General features: G+C 37.8%; 1 long non-coding RNA gene across 1 annotated transcript; it reads right to left on the minus strand.

The window, feature by feature from the left end:
- Positions 1 to 297: 297 nt before the first annotated feature.
- LOC138079266 (uncharacterized) lies at positions 298 to 7173 on the minus strand. The gene is made up of 3 exons (XR_011144836.1): positions 7047 to 7173; positions 1048 to 1344; positions 298 to 557 (listed from the first exon to the last, which is right to left on the minus strand). It is a non-coding gene; the product is annotated as an uncharacterized lncRNA (long non-coding RNA).
- Between the last annotated feature and the right edge of the window lie 5977 nt (positions 7174 to 13150).

A 13150-nucleotide genomic window follows, 5' to 3' on the forward strand; every position in this document is an offset into this window, starting at 1 on the left:
GAAATGTTCCTTTATTCCCTGTTGGCTATTTGCCCCTAGCGCTCCTGATAAGTCTAGTGCATATTCATCATTAAAATGAACATCATGTCCGGTTCCCTTGTTTTCTGTCATTTTTGTCTCGTTTGGGCCCTGCTGTCACCATGGTACCTCACATAGTGTCTGATGTAAACAGACACTCATGCATGTTTATTGAATGAAGGAAGGAAGGAGGAAAACATGTTCCTTTTTTTAAAAAGCAATATTTATTCTTCAAATAAATGCTTTTTCATCACAATATTAAAGGCCTTTACAAAATAAATCTGCATTGTGAACAGTCAATATAAATATTTTAAAATTAAATTATTTTTTCATTGTGCTTCATTGCACATGATGAGACACACAGGTTTGAGAGTCAGGGCATGTGGATATGAATCCTGGAGCCATCACAGAGTTGGGCTTCCTGGATTTGGATCTTGGCTCCATCCTTCTGACTTCTCAGGTTCAAATTCTGGCTTGCTCACTTTCTACCTGAGCCACACTGAGCAAGTCACTTAACCTGACTGCTTCATTCTTTTCATCTGTAAAGTGAGTGAAACAGTTCCTATTTCAGAAGGATTTTTTGAGAATTAAATGAGTTAATTTATTCAGAAGCATATTTGGCACTTTGTTAACAGTTAAACCCTTTATTTCCAGGTAGGTATAATAAAAGTACCTGCATTACAGAATTAATTCAATGATACTGCACGATACATATTAATAACAATAAACACCCCCAAATGTTACTGTTGCTACTGCTGTTATAATTCTGTTTCATGGGGAGGAGTTGGAGCCCTGCCCGTAGCCTTTCCATTCTCGGTCCATTGGAAGTTTCATTGATTCTACCTTACATTTCCTCCCCACTCTGTGTGTTTGTGCTGTTTTTATCCTTGCATCATTCGCGCCTTTTACACCGCATACTCCTCAGGACAAGGACTTTATTCTTTGTTTTGGCATAATTTTATAACACTGGGTATACTCACAGTACTATAAAAATGTTAAATGAGAAAAAGAAAAAAAGATGTAACTCACCAGGAGGCAACTTTGGCCGACAGCTGATCAGGCTGCTGTTGTGTTCGCAGTGTTGGTACTTGGAGAGAGCCGCCCAGAGGCGTCTCCAGGGGCAACTGGTGGTTCGCGGGTAACGTTCAGGTCCCGCAGGCTCATGGGGAGCATGAGCTGGGTCGCTGTGCGCAGGGAGGACCACAGGAGACCCCCGCCTGGGTTGCCACATCGCTCACGGTTTTGCCTGCTTTGCCATGAATACAACTTCACTAGAAAGATCAGGCTAATGAGTCAGGCAATCTTGGAGGGAGACGTAGCAAAGAACTGAAAAAGGGGGGGAGAGAGAGGCATTCTTTAAAGAGAGAGGCTACTGTGATCCTTTCTGTCTGAAGAAATGTTTCCTGCATGCTACATGGGGCTACGTGCTATGGTCTTATTTTCTGGAATTTTTCCAAAGGGGACAGAGGAATATGGTACCTGGATGCAGAATGTTTTTATAGACTAAATGACCAAACTAACATTGATTGTTGATGGGATCCAACTAAAGGGGTTTGTGCTTCCACCCTACTTTGTGCGTCCCTGGAAACAGTCAGATGGTTCACAGCTCTGCAGAAATGGAGGATGCTGTGACAGCCCCGAGAACACAGTTCAGCACGGTTTTATTCCTTCTTGCCTTTGAAGCAGCTCTTTAGTGACAGCACACCTTTAAAACAGATCTGATACTTTTTTGGCATCGTTAGCTATGCTGTATTTATACTTGCTGTGCAGAGGAGTCCACACTGTTGGTTGACTTGTATAAGTTTATTGTTTTAAAACAATTATAGTTTCACAGGAAGTTGCAAAGGTAACACAGAGATTCCATGTACCTTTCAAAGCTAGTTTCCTCCAGTGGTTACCTGGGACATATTTTTTTTTTTACAATATCAAGGCCAGGAAAGCGACATTGGTGCAATATGTGTATATAGTTTCTGTGTCATTTTATCACATGCACAGATTTGTGCAACCACCATCACAACCAACAGACAGAGGTTCCATGCTACAGAGATGAAGAACCTTTGTAGTCACACCCTCCTCTTTCTCTCTACCCTTGGCAAACAGCTATTTCCCATCTCTTTATTTATTTATTTGTTATCATTTTGAGGATGTTACATAAATGAAATCATACTATATGGAATCTTTTGTGGGATCAATTTTTTTTCACTTGGTATAATGCTCGTGAGAGTCATTCAAGTTGTTGTATCCATGCATGTATGTGTGCTAAGTCACTTCAGTTGTGTCCAACTCTTTGCAGCTCTATGGACCATATCCCAACAGCCTCCTCTGTCCATGGGATTCTCCAGGCAAGAATACTGGAGTGGGCTGCCATGTCCTCCTTCAGGGGATCTTCCTGACCCAGAGATCAAAATTGCATCTCTTTTGTTTCCTGAATTGGCTGGTGTGTTCTTTACCACTAGCGCCACCTGGGAAATGGGTTGTCATATTCATAGTTGGGGCCTTTCTATTGGCAAGTAGTATTCCAGTTGTTTGACTGTATTTACTGGTATATTTTTATATTTTTTCCTCTCACTTGATATACTTATTTAGAACTTTAGTTGGATTAAAGAGGTGCTGAAGGAACTTGGTGACATGAAGTGTGAAGATAAAATTTAAATTTTTTTCTCTTAAAAATGACATATGTATGGTAGGGCAAAAAGGTGTATGAACTACATCTCCATTTAAGATGGAGGTCATTGGAGGGATGGAAAGGAGAAAAGGAATAGGGCAGAGAAAGTATGTCTTCAGACAATAAGTTATAAAATCTAGAATCTGTTAAAATTTCCACACCCATTTAATAATCTATTCTGTGATTTTACGTTTAGTTTAGATAACTCCAATTTCTTGAAACTAACAAAAACAAAGCCTCTGTAGTAGGAAATCCCCTGCCAGTTTATGCTCAGTCACATAGCTGATAACTCAGGGACAGACACATGACTGGAAATGCCAGCAAATGGCACTTTAGTTTGACAGGGTCACTGAGAGTCAAAATAGCATCTTTGGCCCCAGGGCAACTATCAAGGGTCCAGAGACAGTCAGTGTTACCTTACTCTGGCTTTTCATCCTACCGGCCAACATCCCCTAGAGGTCACTTAAGTGTTAAGAGAGGATGTTACCTCTCACCTGAATGCCCACAAACCTGGACGCTGGTGGCTGTAATGACTAAGGGAGCGCATCACTTCTGTAGGACTGGAAGAGGTAAGCTTGGCCCCCCCCATCAGTCAACACCTAATTAGGCAACTTCCCACCCCAATACCACCATGCCTCCAAGCAGAGGAAAGAATGAAATATCCACTACTATCTGAAAGTGTATACTCCTTTAAGTATATTTTTAGAATTTCACATTTTGGGCTTTCTGAGTCAGAACAATTCACAAAATAATACTATCAGTCAGGAACCCTGACTAGAACCAAGTTTAACTGAAGGCATTGTCCACTAAATCTCCATTTTAATGCTTTACGTTACCAGAAAAATATTTCTTATCCCACATCCTCTGCTTGAGGATGGAAGGTAGATATAGGATGCTGGTTCCAAAGCCTAAAACATAGAAAGGACCAGGAATGTCATAGCTAAAATAACTTGTAACTTCTTTGATAGGCAAATCTGCTTTTTTGAATCTTTAAAAATGAAATGCAATTGTTTGTACTGTCTTTATGATTTATTTTATTTTGTATAAATGTTACATATCCCATATTGATTTACAGGCTGTTCTTCTGGGTCACGTCTCCTGTGTTTGGACCACATGGTCACACAGTATGTGGTAGGGCAGTTAACTCAACCCTGTAATCTTGAAGGAGCCAACACTTGGCTGTCAATGGGAAGACTGAACAAAAGGCCCACTGAATTTAGTTTACCTTTCTTATATTAATGCTGTTTACTTATATGACTAATGATGACAGTCATTGGTGGAGCAGGCACAAAAATATAAGCACATACATAAACTGTGGTTCCCAGCACTGTAGTGATTTTTTTTAAGGGGTGATGGGGAGGTTGTTTGTTTTTGAATTTTTGTTCTTTAAAGAAAAGAAGTAGAGCTTTTCTGAAAGAAAAATAAAATATAAATACTGCACGTATTATATTAATGTACATAGAAATCAAGTACTAGCTGTACAGTTACTTTCAAACAATGTTGCAACACTATAGCAGTATCCAGTATCCACACTTTGAAAAATGAAACAAAATCCAATGCTTTACATTATTTTTTATACCAGAATTACAGAATGTTCAAACTCCTTAACTGGTGGTCAAGGCCAACCTCAGACAGAACACGAACACGAACATGTTCGAACTCTGCACGAACATTCCATTTGAGATAAAATAGACTGTAGTCGTTTTGGTATTTCTGGGCCCAAACTTCTGAAACCATTACTCCTGCCTGGAACCCCTCTCACCTCAGAAGCCACACCATTTTTCCTCCATGACACCTGCTCTATTTGCCCCAGCTCTCTTGCTGAGCCCTTCAGTTTAGTTCCATTAGCTGGTGACAGGGACCCTATAGTGTCCAACGTGGAGTAGGTACTCCATGGACACTGAACTGGATTCTGCAGTCAGACGTGGGGGTATGCGTGTCCTGCTCAGCCAGTCCTTCACCAGCTTTGGTCTTTGGATAAGCTACTCCATCTTTTTGATCATCAGTTGCCCCACTTGAAAAATGGGGAGATAATATGGCATCATCAACTCAGTGAACATAAATGGGAGCAAACTCCAGGAGAGAGTGAAGGACAGGGAAGCCTGGCGTGGTGCAATACACAGGGTCACAAAGAGTCGGGAATGACTTAACGACTGAACAAGAACAAAGGTTAGGGTATTACTGACTTGATACAAGTGCCTGGCATAATATTGGGCTGTCATGAATATGTTTATTACTAGTGAGAGCTTAAATAAAAGATATTTCAGACTTTACAAAATTAACAGGTGATAATGATGTGAGTGGAGAATGAAGCAAACTTGATTGTTTAGACTTCTCTGAATCGTTCAACCTTAATTGATATCACAAGGAGGAACAGAGTCAGCAAAGAAGAGAGAGTCTCCAGCTGCCCACCCACTGAGACTGGATACAAACAAATGGAAACAGAATGATTCTTCCCTCCTTAAATCTATGGAAATATGTGTGGCTTGGCACAGATTTTAGTTGTAGTAAGAGATAATCAAGTGATGGATGAATTTTTATAAAGAAGGGAATAAATCCTAGATATTAGCTACAAAGAGTAATTAAAATAGTCCCATGATGAATCATCTATCCTTGAAGCTATTCACAAACACAACCTGTAGCCTCAGACAAGTGAAAATTTCCATGAATTAACTGGTTGTTCGAGCTACATAATACCAAATTATTAGAGTTCTAATGATTCCCTACAAATTGGTTGATATTTTACTGAAGCATGGCTTCAAGCAAATCAAGGGCATAACTATTAGCTCTTTTTCTGGTTACACTTATGTCTAAACAAACTCCTTTTGTGTTTTGAATTACAGACCTAAAAAGGCTGTGTTTAGACCATAGCATTCAATTACAGACAGAACAGCCATACTTTAAATAAATAGCAAAATATACTGAGTCTGGAATAAAGGGTCCCATACAAATTCTGACTTTTTCCTATTTGGGGCCACACCTTAAATAATTACTCTTTTATTAAGTGGTTGGAACTCTATTGGAACAACTCTAGAGTTGGTTCAGAATAACAACCTCTTCTAAAGGAGTTCTCAGTATTAGGTGAAGTGCACACATGCACATGGATCAGTACGAATTTCACAGTCACAGAGGAAGAACATTTGCTCAAAAGTCTCCTTTGTCTAACTAAGGATATGGAAAAGCTCTGTTAAATGACTGAGGAATACAGTGTTCTTATTAAGGGGAAATTGTACCTGCTATGGATTGCTGATTTTCAAAGAATTAGAACATAGCAGGATTCATTTTAAAATCACAGTCTTATCAAATGTAATTTAATCTTTCAATGTTTCAGAGTGCCCTGGGCTCACCATCATGAACTTCATCTGTAATGGCCAAATTCAAAGGTGCCAGTTAATAGAAATTTCTGGTTGGTTGAAGAACTTTATAGTGTCTTCTTTCTGCTTTTAAACTTCTGGGAGAAATGTCAAGGAAAATACATGTAGTAGTTCTGAACTAGGAAACTTAACCATGTTTAATATGGAAAGCTCTAACATTTTTCAAAGGAAAGAATGATATTTTGTAACTCTGTCTTCATCTAACTTCAACAATTGTTAATACTTGTCTGTTGCATTTCACCTGTACCCAAGCCTTTCCTCCCTGCTACCCCTACCATAATCATAATCAGATTATTTCTAAGCAGATCCCAGTCATCATACCATTTGGTCCATACATGATTCAGGATGTATCTCAAAAAGATAAGAAGTCTTTAAAAATAGCTAAAATGTCATCACACCTTAAGTAAACCAAAGTTTCCTTAATATTATCAAATATTCAGGCAGTGTTCAAATACCTGATTCTCTTTTTTGTTTTACCCTTACCGTGTTTGAATCAGAATGAAACAGGTGAACACACTCATTGGTTGATATTTCTCCTAAGTCTGTTTTAACCCAGAGGTTCAACCACACTTTATCTCTGTTTTTTTAACCTCATATAATTTATTTGATGATAAACCCCAATCATATATTTGATAGAATTTTCAATATTCTGAATTTTGTTAATTTATACAACCTTAAAAATGTCACCCTAAAACTCTAATCTTCTGCCTTCTTCAATCTAACTCTTGTAAATCGCTTCTGTTTTAAAGAAAAATTGCACTTTGTTGTCATTTCTTTGCCTGTTTCTTTGAGGGTCCTGTCCTGCTGCCTACATTTTGTGCTGCTGCTGCTGCTAAGTCACTTCAGTCGTGTCCGACTCTGTGTGACCCCATAGATGGCAGCCCACCAGGCTCCCCCGTCCCTGGGATACTACAGCCAAGAACACTGGAGTGGGTTGCCATTTCCTTCTCTAATGTATGAAAGTGAAAAGTGAAAGTGAAGTCACTCACTTGTGTCCGACCCTCAGCGACCCCATGGATTGCAGCCTTCCAGGCTCCTCCGTCCATGGGATTTTCCAGGCAAGAGTACTGGAGTGGGGTGCCATCGCCTTCTCCGACATTTTGTGCAGTTTTGGACAAATATCCTTCCTCACAGTATCTGTAATTTACTGAACATTTCTTCCAGATAGAATCTGGCCAACCTGGAGTGCCCTTTCAGTATGGTTTCAAAATGTGTATTGATCTACTAACCCAGGTGCTTACTCAACTTTCTCTAAGATTGCAAGACATCACCAGTAAATAGTAGGGGTTGTTTTGATTTTAAAAGCTCTGCTATGTGACTACATTTTTAGAAGCGTACTTTTCTATTACTGATATACAAAGATATATTTACTTGGAAGTTAACATATTTGGGATTTGCCTTAAAATAATGGAGTGGTTGTTTACATGTAATGAGATTAACCATGGCTGATAATTGTTGAAGCTGATAGTGCATATGTAAGGTTTCCGCATATTATTCCACCAACATTTGTATAACTTTAAAATATTCCCTAATAAGAAATAAAAATGAAATACAGTATATAAGCTAAGTTATGTAATGAAACATACTATTTTGGTAAACTTTATTGCCAAGGACACTTAAAAAATCGTCTAGACCTACAGGGGTGTGATGGGGGTATAGGTTCAAAAGGGTGGATATATAAATACACTTATGGCTGATTCACATAAATATACTTATGACTGATTCACATTGTTGCACAGAAGAAAACAGCACAGCATTGTAAAGCAGTTATCCTCCAGTTTAAAAACATCATGTCTAAGGAACAATGCACTTTGGTTTGTCTAAAAACAAGTTAGTTTTCAAGTGAAAAAATCAATATTAAATAATATTTAAATAAAATGGAGAAATGGGGTTGGAGCGATTGAAAATGTGACTCGTGCAGAGGTGATTCATTGGTTTTGCGATTTGGCTAAGCTGCTTTCTTTAACACTCTAGTGTGGCAGAACCCATCAACATGCCCCTATAGTCTACCAATAGTTGACAAAAGACTCCCCGAAGAGGAATGACCCAAACCCTTTGATTATCCCTTAAGAGAAGATGCTCAGATGGATTATGACAGTCGTACTTATAAGCTTTCCCTGCTATTATGCCAGATGAGAATTCAGGTGTTATTTTCCAAGATGAAGGTCAAAAGCAAAACTTTCCCAAAACCTATCAATGTTGAACTTTAGTTTGAGTTCCCTTTGTTCTATTTGTTGAAAAGGTAAGAGAATTAGCACCTTATGCTTACATTAGCCATATATACTAGAAAATACTTTTCAAAGGACATTTAGCTTCTATTCATAGTAAGTTTCCATTATCTCATTAAGTAATTTTGTTGTTTAGTTGCTAAGTCATGTCTGACTCTTTTAGAACCCATGGGCTATAACCCTCTAGGCTCCTCAATCCATTGGATTTCTTAGGCAAGAAAACTGGAGTGATTGCCATTTCCTACTCCAGGGGATTTTCCAGACCCAGGGATCAAACCTGCATCTCCTGCACTGGCAGACAGATTCTTTACTACTGAGCCACCAGGGTAAATTTAATTTTTTGTTATAATCTGCTATGCAACAGCAAAATTTACAATTCTAGGGACATTTTCATGGGCAAAAGGTGAGAAGTTGGAATTTAACTGTATTTATCATCATCAATTTAAAATATGTAATAATATCATTGGTGATATTTTTACTTAAATGAGTATAAAAGTATTTTGTGGATTCACTCAGGCTTGGCCCTAATCCTGTAAAACATATCTTCCCTTAAGATATTGAATTATGCAACCTGGAATTCTCCTCTCATGGACTTTTTAGAAGTTTAATGCTCTCAGCTGGTGAGAGGTTATTCTATAACCAGATTCCTCAATCCCTCTGAGCTATTGCTTTCTACCTACTTAATTTTTAAGAATTTTGATCAGAATTGAAATAAAAAGCTAACTTGTGTCTCTTTGTAATTATTTCAATAAAACTAATATAGGTATATGTCCTCAGTTTCTAGATTTATTGTTTTATTAAAAAATTAGAAAAATGATTCAATAACCTATGTAAATACATTTTTTTAATTCCTTTTTTCTCTACCAAAATTAAGTGAGAAAAATAGATGGAGGCAACCCACTTTTGAATAGGGAAAACATGGAAATAGTCAAATGTGTTGGGCTTCAAATTTCATGGGATTTAAGCCAACAAATATACCAAATATTGAGGCCAAAGAAAGACCCAGTCACCTGCTCACCTGACAATAAAGCACAAATCACTTTTTCAGCATAAAAAGAGAAGGAATGTTTTTTACTTTTTCTTTAAAACGATATAGAGTGGGTTTTTTCAGGTTCTACAATGTTCACTTTTAACAAATAAACTTGAAAACAAAATGTCAAATGTCATGGAAAATAAAAATAAGGCATTATATTTACAAATCATGTATTTTTTGTAAAATGATGGCCATTAACTCAAATTCTTACACTGCTGTGTCTGTCTTCTTTGCCAGATTCACTGTTATATATCCAAATATACCACAACTTTCAGATTTCTTTAAAAAAAATAATAGTGGTAGCAATAATAGATACTTAGAAATAGTCTAAGTATTTAAAAATATTCTTAAATTTCCATATAAAAATGTTATTTCTACACACATTTCCATTTTGCAGGATATCTAATCTGTACTTGGACAACTAGCATATTTTTGTATGTTTCTTTAAGAAAAAAAAAAAGGTTCTGCTTATCTTGGAAACACATATAGGCTTTGTGTTGCAATGGTTGCTATGGCAAATTTGTATATTTTAATAAATACCAGACCAGAGTAAACAGACATCACAGCAGGCAGAGGTAGCTGGAAGCATCGAGAGCATGTCAGTATTTCTGTTATGAATATATATGTTTTCAGGTTTTCCTATGTTTGAAATGTTAACTCCAAGGCAAGTTAACACAAGGCAATGAATGCTAATGCTTAAAAGGCTGACTGTTATTTTTAATTAATTAATTTAATTTGAGGCTAATTACTTTACAATATTGTGGTGGTTTTTGCCATATATTGACATGAATCAGCCATGGGTGTACATGCGACCCCCATCCTGAACCCCCCTCCCACCTCCGTCCCCATCCCATCCCTCAGAGTCATCCCAGTGCACCGGCCCTGAGTGCCCTGTCTCATGCGTCGAACCTGGACTGGTGATCTGTTTCCAATATGGTAATATACATGTTTCAATGCTATTCTGTTAAAGAAGCCCACGAAAGGAAGTTATTTCTCCTGGGGAATCTGTGAATATTGCAAATAACAAAAGTTTGGAGGCTATTCTTGGAATGTTTGCTAGTAGGCTGAGGAATTAAATTTGCCACCTGGTTTTCAGCCAAGAATACAGAATGAAATGTTTATGGAGGAGCCTGGTGGGCTACAGTCTGTGGGGTCGCAAAGAGTCGGACACGACTGAGCAACTTTACTTAGTTAGTACATGATAATCGCACTTCTGAGTCAAAAATAATCTACTGTTTAAGAGGGTTCTCATAAAAACATTAAATTCCTAGGCTACTTCATATGGTTCATGTACTTAAAAATATACAACCAACAGCAACAACTAATATTTGTTTACTTCTATACAGGTGGCACTAGTGGTAAAGAATCTGCCTCCAAATGCAGGACATATAAGAGGCTGAGGGTTCAATCTCTGGGTTGGGAAGATCCCCTGGAGGAGGGCGTGGCAACCCACTCCAATATTCTTGCCTGGAAAATCCATTGGGCAGAGGAGCCTGGCAGTCTATGGTCCATAGGGTTGCAAAAAGTCAACACGACTGAAGTGACTTAGCACAGCACAGTACATATCTGTATCTATATTGCTACATCCTAAGCTCTGTTCTAAATTCTGTACATGAATGATCCCACTTGTGGAAAAGTAAATAACAAATGCATATGCCTTCTTTAATAAGTTACTGTGTTCAGTTCAGTTCAGTTGCTCAGTTGTGTCCGACTCTTTGCGAACCACATGAACCACCGCACACCAGGCCTCCCTGTCCATCACCAACCCCCAGAGTCCACCCAAACCCATGTCCATCAAGTTGGTGATGCCATCCAACCATCTCATCCTCTGTGGTCCCCTTCTCCTCCTGCCCTCAATCTTTCCCAGCATCAGGGTTTTTTCAAATGAGTCAGCTCTTCGCATCAGGTGACCAAAGTATTGGAGTTTCAGCTTCAACATCAGTCCTTCAGATGAACACCCAAAGTTACTGTGTTCCATGCAAAAATAAGAACAAAAAAGAAGGAAAAAGCAATATAATAGAAAATAAAATATCTTAATTTACCAGTCTATTCAAGATACAAAACAAAGACCATTTCCATTTGATCCATAGAGCTATACATAGAGATCGAGATCGGTGCTTTTTAACTTTTTATAAATAGAATCTCTGAAAAGTTATTTCACCCCCCCCCACCCCCACCAAATCTGCTTTGAAAGAAAATAGTTTCTTAAGCATTTGTGGTGGAAACTCAGGAGGCCATATGACCACACCTGTTTCTACACTTTGAAAATGACTTGTATATACGCCTAGACATTCCTCATGGGTAGGTCTAAACTTGGTGACAATGCATATGGAAACTGAACACTTTTATTTGCTAAAATCCTAGGAAAAAAAATAGTCTCACATTTTTCATTCTAGCTGAAGTAAGATGACATCTAAACATGTGTTTCATCTCTTTGCCTCATACTTCCAAATCCTAATATTAGTGCGGTAAATGCTATCTATACCAGATATAAAAGAAATATGTAAGTTGTATTTCCTATGACAAAAACATGACCAAAAACACTGAGAAAAGTCTTTGGGGGATATTTTCAACAACTCACTGCAGTCTCATTTTTTCCTGTTTCATATTGTAGTTCTTGCTCCTGTTGATGCTTTTCATAATTGGGCATGGGAGTGATAAAAATCTTGTTTACTTCACAATTGCCCCAGGAAAACCAGTCTACGTGGTGACACATTGGACAATGAGCCATACAACAGACTACTTATTGTTATCCTACCACCAAATCGGCAGATTTAAAAAACAACTAAATTTATCTTCTGAAAATTAAACAGCACTGTTGAGACCATGAGTCTTAGTAGTCTAGATAAGTATTAAGTCTCGAGATATTATTGATATAATAAATATACTTCAACATTATTCTGTCTAGGAGAAAGACAGGGCTTGATGTCAGTACGAGTACACTCATGTGAGAACAGTTCATTATGTCAGCAACTGGAAGATCAACTGTTTGAAAGAGGAAAAGATGGAAAGAAAGTAAAATATCAGGATGGATAACACCAACTTTTACCAGCATTGTGTTTATTCCCATTTCTACCCGTACCACCTAGGAAAAAATGGCCTGTTTCCCAAAAAGCATAAGAATGTTTGATAAGAATACTAAAGATTTTTAATGTTGTTTTTTGTTTCTATAAAGCTTTCTGTTTGAAAACACCTGCATATATGTTTCCTTATCTCTAAATTTCCAAGAATAAATTGACCTGGAGGTAACAAAAAATAAAAAATTTGACGTGCTAGTCATTTAAACTTCAACTCAAATTCTAAGCAGTCTTACACAAGTTAACTGGAAATTAGTGAGAAGTAGCATATGTGCATGCTTATAAGACTTCCCTGCATTTAAGAGATAAGGAAATGGAAGTTGTGGGGTCCTTCTTTGATCAAGAAGCTGCCTCAAAGAGAGCCAGGCATCCATTCATGTTGCCAGCTTATCCAGACACTGATTCATAATGATTAAAAAGGTCTTACCTTTGAATCAACTGGTTCTGATTAGACAAACCTATGTGGGTGGACAATTTGAGAATTAGTACAAGAAGACCAGCAATCTCTAATCCCATAGTGTAAGCAAAAGGTCGGTCATTTATTGTGGCATCTGAAACATGTGTCTTGGTACATTTTGGGGTCTTTGTGTTTTGTCAATCTTATAGGAAAAAAAAATCCAAAGCAAGCCAAATCAAGTCTCCCTAGATCCACCAGCACATTTGCATGTTTAAACACTGTGTCTTGAGGACACAATCAGAGGTAAATATGTACCGTGTACTGTTCAGCTTCACAGGTTGGTTAATGTTAAACAAAA

This window comes from Capricornis sumatraensis, chromosome 4, assembly GCF_032405125.1.
Source record: "Capricornis sumatraensis isolate serow.1 chromosome 4, serow.2, whole genome shotgun sequence".
Classification (NCBI taxonomy): Eukaryota; Metazoa; Chordata; class Mammalia; order Artiodactyla; family Bovidae; genus Capricornis; species Capricornis sumatraensis.